Consider the following 13,875-nt stretch of genomic DNA (forward strand, 5'->3'; position numbering starts at 1 on the left):
TTAAAAACATGAAATTGAACGTTTTTTTAAACGTCCCTGTCGTAAAATAAATTCCGAGAAAAATAAGTCTTATTTCTTTACCATTTGTGCTGTAGTTCGATGAATATAGACAGGTTATTTTTTACAGACTATTCAATAAAGAAGAGAAAAATGGTGGCCGTTTAAAAAAAAACCTTCGGGAGTTACAGAGGATGGAATCCCCAAGAATGACTGGTGAGTAGAAATGTGGTCACTACAGGTCTTCTTCTGATCGACAGTAAAACTCTTGCCAAAGTGAGGCGTCCGTTTGACCGTACGGGATGTTTCAAGTTCACAGTCAGGCACGTCCGGTCAGAATGGGACGTTAATAAAATCCTATGACTCGTGTAGATAGAGTGCCACGCTATCTGCAAGTTAAAAACCCTTTCAACAGTTCTTTTAGGGGGCTGTATAGGTGACTTTGTGCAATAAAATTGAGAACGGAAATGGGGAATGTGTCAAAGCGACAACAACCCGACCATAGAGCAGACAACAGCCGAAGGCCACCACTGGGTCTTCAATGTAGCGAGAAACTCCCGCACCCGGAGGAGTCCTTCAGTTGTCCCCTAAACAAATATGCATACAAGTTCAGTGATAATTGACGTCATACTAAACTCCGAACTATACACAAGAAACTAAAATTAATCATACCAGACTAACAAAGGACAGAGGCTCCTGACTTAGGCCAGGCGCAAAATTGCGGCGGGGGTTAAACATGTTTTTTGAGATCTCCACCGTCCCCTATACCTCTAGCCAATGTAGAAAAACAAACGCACAACAATACGTACAGTAAAACTAGTTTAAGAGAAGTCCGAGTCCGATGTCAGAATATGAAACAAAAGAAAATAAACAAAATGACAGTAATACATGAATAACATTGTAGTTACTGACATGCCAGCTCCAGACCTAGATTAAACTTATTAAAAGATCATGCAATGCTATTTGTTTTGTCCCTATCCAAATATCTCATTTTCCCGTGGCAGTCCCATTTTTCCTGGCTTGCAACCCAGTTAATCTCTATTACCGTATTTACTTACCGTATTTATTGTTGATTTGTTCTCACCCTGAACCTGCATGAAATAGTTGCCAGAGGCATACATTATACATATTCGAAATAATGCAAGGAAAGCAACCGCATGCTTCTAACTGCGACTGTTTTATTTTTAAGAGGCATAATTCAACCAAAGGCTTCGTCAAGAAAAATTGAAAGTAGCTACTCTATTATCCAATAACTTCAAATCCGATAACTTAGATGGTGTCCTTTTACTTTAGAGATTATATTAATCGCAACTTTTCGATCGAACTTGAAGTAAAGAATACCATGTGCAGATATATACAATTAGATCTGATTCATACACAAACTTACACATTTAAATTCACTGCAATGAGGCTCAGCTGTAGATACGAACTCATTAAATAAAATATAACTTGAATTTTCTCATTGTGAACTTTCCATTTTATGTAGCAAAATTCAACCATACTACGGCATGATTTGTGTTTGGAGAAAACATGTTCTTGTTAATACGACAGATATATGCATTCCAGTTCGTATTGATCAAGGTTTCGTCAACTTAACCTTTTAACGGGTTTTCCATACCGGGAGATGCAAAATCTTAGAAATTCATTGATATATTCCAATTTCAACAGGAACAAGAAATAAAAATAACACTTTCTAATTCTAATGTATTCGAATTTGTATTGAAAATTTCAAGTTGCCGATTATCAATCAATCAATCAATCAATCAATCAATCAATCAATCAATCAATCAATCAATCAATCAATCAATCAATCAAATGTATAAGTATGAAATTATTTGTATCGTCTGGTTTTCATCTACTTAGGATTTATTTTGTTCACTGAAATTCTTTTATTTTCTTTTCCTCTACATTGAGGGGGGTAGGAGGGGTCCTGATCCCGAAATCCCGGGCTTAAAAACACGAAATCCCGAGGTCCCGAATTTAAATAAAGTTAAATCCCGGATCCCGAAATTTGAAAAAAAGAATTCCCGGATCCCGAAGGGGTAAATCCCGAAATCCCGAGCTTAAAAACACCCGATCCCGGAGTCCCGATAAAGGTCCTATCCCCCCTCTACATTTTGCATACCTTCTATCCATGCACGGAAATGCGCGGACCTTATTTAGAACGTTTTTGCAAAATTTAAAAAGCGTCGCCTACATCCGGTAAATTGATTTTCGGCTTCCAAGTTGTCAGGTAAAATATACAGGTGATTAAACGAAATAAGATATATGAAATCTAAAACTAATTTACTCATTTAATGCGTTACTCTTTTTCTGTCCATTTTTTTTACATGCCATCACAATAATGGTTCTTCGTGTCATAAATTTATAAAACTTCTACTTCTACCACTAAGCAGCTATTTAAAGTGACCACCGTCATTAGTAGAGGTAGCTGCGAAAAAGTTGCTCTATTGTCCTTTGAATTTTTTTTGGCCATAGGTCCACAAATATCAATATCATCAAAAGGACCTTAAGAGCTACGTTTTCGCAGCTAGGTTGATTACACTGTCACTGTTTGGTGTGTGCTTGTTAACAAGTCCAAAAATAGTTTAAACAATTTTTTTGGTTCTGTAATTTTTTATTACATTTATAATACATGATGGTGCCAATGGTGACATTGGACTTGAAATTTAATGTGCATTCAGTAGGCACTTGACAAGTCAAGACTTTCTGCAGTGGTCACCGAGGCAGGTAAGGTGTTCCAATCTCTTAGGCAGCAACCATTTGATTTTCTGGGGGGGGGGGGCTATGGTTTTTTTTTCTGGACAAATTTTTTTCTTTCGCCTGTGGCGAAAAACAATCTATTTTTTTCGCGACAAGTGGAAAACAATTTTTTTCTTCCAATTTTAGCATTACATATAGTGGCAGCTGAGGGTGAAACAAACAATTTTTTTTTCTCAAAATCAAAAACAAATTATTTTTTTCTCCAAAAACTGGAAACAAACTTTTTTTTCCAAAAAAAACCATAGCCCCCCCCCCCCCCCCAGAAAATCAAATGGTTGCTGCCTTATTGTAAGTGGTTAGTAGGAGTACATATTTTTTTACACCATGTACCAGAGGCACTTGTTTCTGTCCATGGGAAGACCCACTATCAATGTATATTTATGGGAAGACCCTCTATTCAACGTATATTTATGTAAATATACATTGATAGTGGGTCTTCCCATGGATAGAAACAAATACCTGTGCATTTTGCTGTGCCATCATACACCATCATAAGAGTTGTAATGGGATACCTTTATATATGACAAATAAGGGTAAAAAATCATGCCAAATGAGTCGAAATGATGTAATGGTAATTTTTACACCCATGACGGAAAATGAACACTGTCATTTGGACGATATATAGATCAACTCATGAATTTTGATGAAACAGGTTAAATTAAAAAAAATAATCAGGTTACAATAATTATTTGACAAATTAGGATAAGAATATTTTTACAAAATCGGCTAAAACTTTAACCAAGTTGACAGTTTAAATTAAAAAAATCAGTGGATCATTGTTTGAATATTCAACTAACAAATTCCTCCAATTATTAAGCTTATAATTAAATTATACAGAAAACAACATATTTTTATGCAGTTAAGCTGCATTATGCGAGCACCCTAGATTTGTGTTCTACCCAATAAATCCTGAAATACTTGCCATTGTTATTATCTAGCCTCTTACTATGTTATATATAACTAATTGAACACTTTTTTAATACTTTTTATTCTGGATTACAAAAAAAATGACCAGAAAAACCTTAAATGATCGTCGATTTATCCAAAAGTTTTAAAGTTACACATAGGAAGTAGTGCTTATTAAGAATCCTTGTGTAGTTCATTATGACTTGTGCTTTTAGCTAAGATGTCAAAGAACAATTGTATGAAATATTTAATCGCCGAAAATCTCTTAAGACAAGTAGTTTAGATTTCCCAAATGACAAAAGTCGTAGGAATATTGTTTGTCATCAATACGTAGTACAACTACGTCAGTAGTCTATTATATAATAAGTTCAACTGTTCATGCTGTTGGCGGCAATTTCAAATTAGAAAAAGAAATTTTCGTAGCTTTTCAATTTGGAGGCAGGTGTGCAAATTAGCAGTGGTCCGAGGTCCGCGACCTTCCACTTTTGCAAGCGGAATTTCGACTAGGATAGTTGGTTTCTAGCTACGCCCGACGTAGTCACCTTACATTTGAAAGAAAATAAGAAATTACTTTGCAAACCTTTTCACCATGTTCACCAAAGTCCCCAATTAAACGAGCTAAAAACTTATTTTTATCATTATTATTCATGACGGCGATGTTCATTTTGTTCAACCGCTAGCTTTATACAGAAAATCGCCGACAAATATTGTATAAATTCGAGTAAAATCGTATCTGATTGACAAAAACAACATTGTAAACACATAACAATGGCGGCCGTGAAGACAAAATTTTACAAAATCGGATCCGATTCCGGAAGCGGATAAGGGTAATTCCGGGTTTGGCGATCATTTACAAAATAAATCCAAGCAGGTGAAAAAATACATCTATGCATGGTAAATGAATATAAACACTATTATTGTACACCGAAAGATATATGTACAAGAAAGAAAAAGCAGAAAAATATTTTATTCAGAAACTCAAAATTACTTTTTGACAAATTTTAATTTAAAAATCCAATACAACGTGACAGCTGGGAACAGTATATCTAACAATATACATGTTCATGGTCACAGTCTAAATTTTCTTTATAAATGATAAATGATGATAATGCATGTGAGATGCTTTTAAAGTGTAAACATATTACTGCAATTTTGAGGGGTTATTTGTTTTTTCTCAATTTTGAAGGGTCAGTTAAAGTAGCTGAAAGTTTCATTCTTTATTTTCATAAATAATGCAACTATATTATATATACCTTAATGTAAGTAAATCATATGATATATAGGTGGCATTCTTTCGGCCACTTTACCCCCTCCTGTTTGATAACTTTGAAACGGTCGTGCTCCCCACCCCTAAACCATATGAGGGACAGATCCAGGATTTTAGGTTAGGAGGGGCGCAAACTTAAATTTTCGCCGAGCAGAGCGAGGCTAAAAAAAAATTGAGATAAAATTATCGGAATATTCTTTATTAAGCTGAGAACAATCCATACTTTGCAAATTTAAGGGGGGTGCAAGCCCGCAACCCTCCCCCGTCTGAATCCGCCCCTGCATATATTCAAGTATAGGACAATATGATAAATAAAAAATGAAATATAGGGGGAGTCCCTGGAGTTACCCCACCCCCTCCTGTTTGAGAACTTGGAAACGGTTGAGATCCACAACCCTTAACCATATATATTCATGTTTGTGACAATATGAAAAATCAAATGAAATATAGGAAGAGTCGCTAGGGGTCACCCACCCCTCCTGTTTTAGAATTTAAAAATGGTCGAGATCCCCATCCCTAAACCATATATATTCATGTATGGGACAATATAACAAATCAGATGAAAGATAGGGGGAGTCCCTGAGGTCACTGTTCACCCAGCAGTCCCTCCTGTTTGAGAACTTGGAAATGGTCAAGATCCTTACCCCTAAACCATATATACTCATGTATGGGACAATATAACAAATTAAATGAAATATAGGGAAGTCCCTGTGGTCATCCCAACCCTCCTGTTTGAGAACTTGGAAACGGTTGAGATCCCCACACCAAAACAATATATATTCATGTATGGATCAATATAACTAATTAAATGAAATATAGGGGGAGTCCCTTGGGTCACCCTACCCCTCCTGTTTGAGAACTTGGAAACCAATGAGATCCCCACCCCTAAACCATATATATTCATGTATGGGACAATATAACAAATAAAATGAAATGTAGGGGAAGTCCCTAGGGTCACCCACCCCCAGTGGCGGATCCAGAAATTTTCATAAGTGGGGCCCACTGACTGACCTAAGAGGGGCCCGCTCCAGTCACGCTTCAGTGATTCCCTATATAAGCAACCGAATTTTTTCCCAAAAAGGGGGGGGCGGGCCCCCTGCCCCCTAAATCCTCTGCCTACCCCTACCTGTTTGAGAACTTGAAAACCGTTGAGATCCCCACCCCTAAATTATATATATTCATATGTATGGGACAAAATAACAAATCATTTACATTTACTATGGGCAAGTCAGTCAGACCTCACCTTTGATCCCTGTTGTAGTGAACATTTGTCTGATTCGTGTCTCATAACTTTTGTACTATAGAACACAAACTCAGTTTTCTTTCCAGGGAAACCAGTCCATTCATACTATTACATGTTCATACTAAGTCAAATTGAACTGCTAGCAGTCAAATAAAACCAAGGTTAACTACCAAGTAGAACAACTGCAATCATTGGGAACTTGTACCACTGCAGACTCACCATAAAAAATATACATTGATATATGCATTGCTTTTGAAACCTTGATAACATATAAATTATTTGCCTTAATAAATAAATCATTAGATAAACATGAATGTACTATATATGAATGTTTAATGTTGAGGCAACATTGCAACAGTTTTCATAATTACGGTTGCCTTGGTTTTTGGTTAACTGCCTTCAGCGCTTACAGCGCTTTGATTTCTTACATATGTAGATATTACGTAGTTATAACAAGTGTTTAATGTAAAACAGAAGTGTAAACCACTTATCAATATAAATACCTTTTCCTTCCGACCTTAGAATGTTTCCTGCTCAGACTTAATAAAATACAACTTACAAATTAATACTTATATTTATATTTGTGAGTGTTGACTGATTGAATTCAACAGTAAGTGGACACATTTATATATACAAATATTTTATGATACAGTAATTTAGAAATACATGAAATATATTCATGTTCATTATTACGTAAAGTTTAAAAAAAGTGAATTGTCATAATTTAAACTGTGTTTGAACTGCTTTTTAGCTAAAAATCAAGTCATCAAATCTATTCCTGATACACATGCACTGTTTCCACTAGCGGTTGCCATTTTCGCAATTTGCAAAAAATAATAATGGTGGCGAAAGAAATTTTTAAAAAGAATTATTTTCATCCATCTTGTTTATTTACTTTTTTAGCTCACCTGGCCCGAAGGGCCAAGTGAGCTTTTCTCATCACTTGGCGTCCGTCGTCCGTCGTCCGTCGTCGTCGTCCGTCGTCGTTAACTTTTACAAAAATCTTCTCCTCTGAAACTACTGGGCCAAATCAAACCAAACTTGACCACAATCATCATTGGGGTATCTAGTTTAAAAAATGTGTGGCGTGACCCGGTCAACCAACCAAGATGGCCGCCACGGCTAAAAATAGAACATAGGGGTAAAATGCAGTTTTTGGCTTATAACTCAAAAACCAAAGCATTTAGAGCAAATCTGACATGGGGTTAAAATGTTTATCAGGTCAAGATCTATCTGCCCTGAAATTTTCAGATGAATCGGTCAATCTGTTGTTGGGTTGCTGCCCCTGAATTGCTAATTTTGAGGAAATTTTGCTGTTTTTGGTTATTATCTTGAATATTATTATAGATAGAGATAAACTGTAAACAACAATAATGTTCAGCAAAGTAAGATCTACAAATAAGTCAACATGACCAAAATGGTCAGTTGACCCGTTTAGGAGTTATTGCCCTTTATAGTCAATTTTTAACCATTTTTCGTTAATTAAAGTAATCTTTTACAAAAATGTTCTCCTCTGAAACTACTGGGCTAAATTAATCCAAACTTGGCCACAATCATCTTTGGGGTATCTAGTTTAAAAAATGTGTGGCATGACCTGGTCAACCAACCAAGATGGCCGCCACGGCTAAAAATAGAACAAAGGGGTAAAATGCAGTTTTTGGCTTATAACTCAAAAACCAAAGCATTTTGAGGAAATCTGACATGGGATAAAAATGTTTATCAGGTCAAGATCTATCTGCCCTGAAATTTTCAGATGAATCGGTCAATCGGTTGTTGGGTTGCTGCCCCTGAATTGGTAATTTTGAGGAAATTTTGCTGTTTTTGGTTATTATCTTGAATATTATTATAGATAGAGATAAACTGTAAACAGCAATAATGTTCAGCAAAGTAAGATCTACAAATAAGTCAACATGACCAAAATGGTCAGTTGACCCGTTTAGGAGTTATTGCCCTTTATAGTCAATTTTTAACCATTTTTCGTAAATTAAAGTAATCTTTTACAAAAATCTTCTCCTCTGAAACTACTGGGCCAAATTAATCCAAACTTGGCCACAATCATCTTTGGGGTATCTAGTTTAAAAAATGTGTGGCGTGACCTGGTCAACCAACCAAGATGGCCGCCACCGCTAAAAATAAAACATAGGAGTAAAATGCAGTTTTTGGCTTATAACTCAAAAACCAAAGCATTTTGAGGAAATCTGACATGGCATAAAAATGTTTATCAGGTCAAGATCTATCTGCCCTGAAATTTTCAGATGAATCGGTCAATTGGTTGTTGGGTTGCTGCCCCTGAGTTGGTAATTTTGAGGAAATTTTGCTGTTTTTGGTTATTATCTTGAATATTATTATAGATAGAGATAAATTGTTAACAGCAATAATGTTCAGCAAAGTAAGATCTACAAATAAGTCAACATGACCAAAATGGTCAGTTGACCCCTTTAGGAGTTATTGCCCTTTATAGTCAATCTTTAACCATTTTTCATAAATCTAAGTAATCTTTTACAAAATCTCCACTGAAACTACTAGGCCACAATCATCTTTGGGGTATCTAGTTTGAAAAATGTGTCCGATGACCTGGCCATTCAACCAAGATGGCCGCCACGGCTAAAAATAGAACATAGGGGTAAAATGCAGTTTTTGGCTTATAACTATGAAACCAAAGCATCTAGAGCAAATCTGACAAGAAGTTAAATTGTTAATCAAGTCAATATCTATCTGCCCTGAATTTTTCAGATGAATTGGACAACTGGTTGTTGGGTTGCTGCCCTCCAATTGGTAATTTTTAAAGAAATTTTGCCGTTTTTGGTTATCTTGAATACTATTATAGATAGCGATAAACTGTAAACAGCAATAATGTTCAGCAAAGTAAGATCTACAAATAAGTCAACATGACCTAAATGGTCAATTGACCCCTTAAGGAGTTATTGCCCTTTATAGTAAATTTTTAACAATTTTCATTAATTTGGTAAATTTATGTAAATTTTTACCAAATATAGTTCTCTGTTACTAATGGGCAAAGTTCATTATAGATATAATTGTAAGAAGCAAAATCGTTCAGTAAAGTAAGAACTTCAAACACATCACCATCACCAAAATACAATTTTGTCATGAATCCATTTGTGTCCTTTGTTTAATATGCACATAGACCAAGGTGAGCGACACAGGCTCTTTAGAGCCTCTAGTTCTGGTTTCTCGGACTTAACCTGATCAGACAATACTCGGAGTTCACCATGAACTCGTTAAGATTTTGACAGAAAATCAATAATCAGCTGATTGCATTTTATGGCTATGGACAACAAAGGATTAATTAATAAGGTGTTGATTGTATTGATGACAAAATGATATGTTTAAATGGTGTTATACACCTCCAGATTTTGAGCTGATGTGAGACTACCATCATGTTTGTGTCCACATGCGTTATTGAAATTGCAGATTTTTGAGACAGGGCCATTCCTGTCGCTTTGACACATCTAGTAAGGTATAAGAAGGTGTGGTACATGTATGAGTGGCAATGAGCAGATGAGACAACTCTCTATCCAAGTAACAATGTGTGAAAGTAAACCATTATAGGTCTAAGTACGGCTTTCAACACAGAGCCATGGCTCACACTGAACAGCAAGCTGCAAAGGGCCTCAAAATTACTAGTGTTAAACCATTCAAACAGAAAAAAAAACCAGCGGTCTTATATATATTTAAAAGGAGAAACACCCATAAACCACATCATATCTGAATAGGGGGAAATATTCTCCTGGTGGACCCCTAACTTGTCATGCTTGTGTTGGTCATTTATGAAGCAGTCTGAATGTCTTGCTTTAACTTCTAGTCCTTACAGAACATATGCAATTGTATTGTGTACATTTAGGTGTTCTCTTAATGGCATTATACATGTTATAGCAACATTATATCATGTGCTATATTATTTACCATGATATCACATGCTATATGAATAGAATTTAGAATTGCATGTAAATATAAATGTAGGGCTATTATTATTATACATCTTTTCAGAAAACAGTGCTAATTATTTAAGTCCAATGGTCATAATGGTGCTATTTAAAATCATTCTTGTGATAACACTTTAACAGTAGCATAGTATTGATTGTTAATTTCTTCATATCCTTCCTGAATATATATATGCTTAAAAATTTGCCACTGGACGTTAAACAAGCAAACAAAAATCAATCAATCCAATTGATTATTTAATTTCCATCTCATGGAGTCATAGTTTTATTTTTACAACAATGCATTTTGTGTGAGCCTGTGTCCATTGTTGTACAATAAGGATATCCTATACCTATTACTTGTCATGGTCTGTATGTCATTATATGTAGGTTGCTGTCTCATTGACAATTAAATGGATCCTGTTTTAAAGCACTAAAATGATAGGAAATTGAATAGCAAATCTTCTTAGGTTTGACATCAAAATTTCAATGAAGGATAAAAAACTTAATTCATATAGTTTTTTCACTGAGCCCCATACCCCCCCTATTAACTTAATTTTGGAAAAATTGATTGACCAATAAGGATACATGTAAAATCGATGTCAATTTATACAAAACTTGCAGCAATTTGACCCCCTACCCCAAACTATTTGAATCAAGTTTTTTTTATCCTTCATTGATTTTTTGATGTCGTCCTTTAATAAAGTCATGTAAAAGTAAAAAAACACAACACCAATATCTTTTCATTTGTACATATATATATAAAACATGCTAGTGAAATAACACCCCCATGTTACAATTTCAGTGATTGACGGCTAAATCCAATTCTGCATGTAACATTTCTAATTAGCAGAAAATGTTAATTACATTACAACTGTTAACTGATAATATATAAGATGTTTTAATTTTCTTTGATACTACCTTACATGATTCATAGATGTAAAACATGTGGGTTTCAATCAGCTGTTTCCCACAGCTATTAAAGGTGTCAACATTTACCTGTCTTATTTGACTGTTTTACAGGTAAAGAACAATTTTTCGATGTCAAATAACATAACAGTTTAAGGTAAGTTTAAAATACTTATATATTTACTTTATATTTTGCTATTGATTCTAATAATACACATTTATATTGTCATGGTTGTCACAATTGTGCAGTACTAGTACTCAAGTACTGTCAACAGAATTTATTTAGGGGAACCAGATCCTAATTGTTGATTTCAAGGTTAAGAAAATAGGTTATTAGACTTTATAAACCTCTTATATTTTGATGGTACATGTACAGTGTATAAAATCACAAATTTGAAAAACCTCAGGTGGAACAATGATTTTCCATAATTCTTTAGATTAGCAATATCTACCTCACTGAATAAAAATACTTTCACATCTATTACTGAAAGGTATCCTTGCAACATTTCCAAGTCAGAGGGATTGGAGGGGGTGGGGGTGTTAAGGGCCTATTAGTAGGACCCCTCTTGCGGACATTCATCATGTTCATATATAATTAAGGCATAAAATTTGTTTACAAATAAAACTTAAAAACTTTTGATAATGCTAGCCCCCTCCCCCCTCCTAATCTTATCTTACAATTGTAGTAGAGAATACACATTGTTTTGTATTTGTAATCTTAATATGGTCTTTAATGGGGGTCTCATTGGGGGGTTCCGATGCCGGATCCCGCTTACTGTTTTGTCAGATTCCCGTATCCCGCTTACACTATGTACGTAAGCAATTCTCATTTTTTTGTCATTTCCCGGGTCCCGCTAGATCTCATTTCCCGTTTTCACGACAAAATAATTTGACTTTCACGTGTCACGCTTACCAAAAATCGGCAATCCCGCGTCACGCTTAGACCTCAATGAGACCCACTTTAATTGTCAGAATCACTTGTCTAGATTTGTTGTGTACTTAATGCTGAATTGCTGCTATATAAACATTGGGTACCTAACATCTTCATGTAATACATAAATATCAATAAATATGCAAGTTAAGAGTGCACTAAAGTGTCAAAAGCTTTTATTTGTGAATAGTCATGAAAGGTGATCTTTTTAACAATGTTTAAAGATCTTTTCCAGGAAAGGAGTGAAATTGAAATATTGATTATTTTGATGATTCTGCTAAATTGTTTATGAGTAATCTGTAACATAACACCTGCATCTTATAAGTGTTTTAAAATTCACGGTAAAAAAAAATGAATTAAATACCATTTATGATAGCTACCTGGGGTGTACCTGGTATTTATTCCTGAAAATATAAACCTACATCCTGAACATTATTATGAATTAAAATTTTAGGATTTTTCAATATAATTTAATATATAACATGTATAAGTGATCTAGATGTTGTATTTGATAACATGGATTGTTTTCAAGGTTACAAGGAAGATGAAGATGATGTCTTTTTTATTAATTATTTTTTAATTAGTATCAATCTTGACAAAAGTTCAAACAAGTGCATGTGCGTCAAGATGGCCAAAAAATAATGAATAGAGAAAAAAGAACAAAATAAGGTTACAGAATACTGATTACAGATTGAAATGAACCACATACAGAATAAATAAATCATCTATTTTTAAAAGAAAATTAAATAGAAAAATCATTTTCATGATAATCATGATAATTTTACAGAAAATGTGTTATTTTTGAAAGATAAAGAAAAGTAAAATGTCCTAAAACTTTTTTGAAATTCAGAAATTGAAGTACATGTATGTCATGTTTGTGTGAGCCATTATTATTGGTACCTTCTATAGTATACTGTAAAGCAACTAATTTTCGTGAGTGATTTACTTTCGCTACTATCACAATAGTCTTCACGATGTACTATTAAATCTACAGGCCTGAGGCTCAATTTTTGATAATTTTTAGTTAGATTCTGTTGGCCTGTAGATATGATTTTTACAGGCCCAGAGCAATTTCACTAGTCTGGGCTGCCACTCAGTGTGAAGACTATCACAAGTAGAAAAATAATGCAAATATAAATCGTCGTGAACATGTTCAACTACGATGCTTCCTTATTTAACTACATCAAGTCAATTTGAAAATCACAGAATTAAATTGCCCCGATATAGCATAGAAGGAACTTCAAGAAAAATAAAGTATCCGCGAAAATAAGTTGGTTTACTGTGGTATTCTTATCCTTTACTTTCGTACTCGACATTAATATCCTGTTATGTTATGATACAAGTTTATAGAGTATTTTTATAATAAGACAATTTACAAACAATGTCACGCTCCTGATCACATATTTATTATTATATCAAAGTTATAAATAGAATTGTCCTGGAGTAAAAACTGGACACACTGGACGTTTATTACAAAGTAATTGTTCTGATATGTAAATGTGATAATGTCAATAAAAGTGGTTTTGTAAAAGCTGTTGAAAACTCAATTCATCTTTTTATTTGTTTGACTGGATTAAGAAAACTATTATTTGGGAAAGGAATATTATAAATCTAGTACACCTTTGATCAAGAAAGGAGATACATGTAAATGAATATTCAAAGTAAGTAGATTGCAGTCTAAAATACATGTTTTAATGATAATAGTTGGAATAGAATGCATTCATGATAAGTAAAATTTTGCATCAATATTGAAGTATATGCCATACTGTTAAATCCGAAATGTGTGCATGCGTTTTAATTATCGCCATTTTCATTATAATTGACCAATTCGCCGTTTCAGAATCTAATGCATCCTGGGTAATATTTTCAAAAGCGTACACCAAAGCGTTTTGATTGGTTTAAAACGTTATAAACAATG

General features: G+C 34.3%; 1 protein-coding gene across 16 annotated transcripts in view; it reads left to right on the forward strand.

Annotated features, from left to right (window-relative positions):
- Positions 1-2,161: 2,161 nt before the first annotated feature.
- The window catches only part of LOC139527368 (nucleolar protein dao-5-like), a 60,870-nt gene continuing 49,156 nt past the window's right edge, over positions 2,162-13,875 (forward strand). For 6 of the 16 annotated variants that reach the window (XM_071322761.1, XM_071322771.1, XM_071322766.1 and 3 more), the window contains exons 1-2: positions 2,162-2,230; positions 11,141-11,183. The gene's annotated coding sequence lies outside the window, so the exon portion shown is untranslated. Of the gene's footprint in view, positions 2,244-6,676; positions 6,787-11,140; positions 11,184-13,875 lie in introns of those variants that run through there. The other 10 variants (XR_011665343.1, XM_071322774.1, XM_071322779.1 and 7 more) reach the window with 6 other exon arrangements.

This window comes from Mytilus edulis, chromosome 6, assembly GCF_963676685.1.
Source record: "Mytilus edulis chromosome 6, xbMytEdul2.2, whole genome shotgun sequence".
NCBI lineage: Eukaryota > Metazoa > Mollusca > Bivalvia > Mytilida > Mytilidae > Mytilus > Mytilus edulis.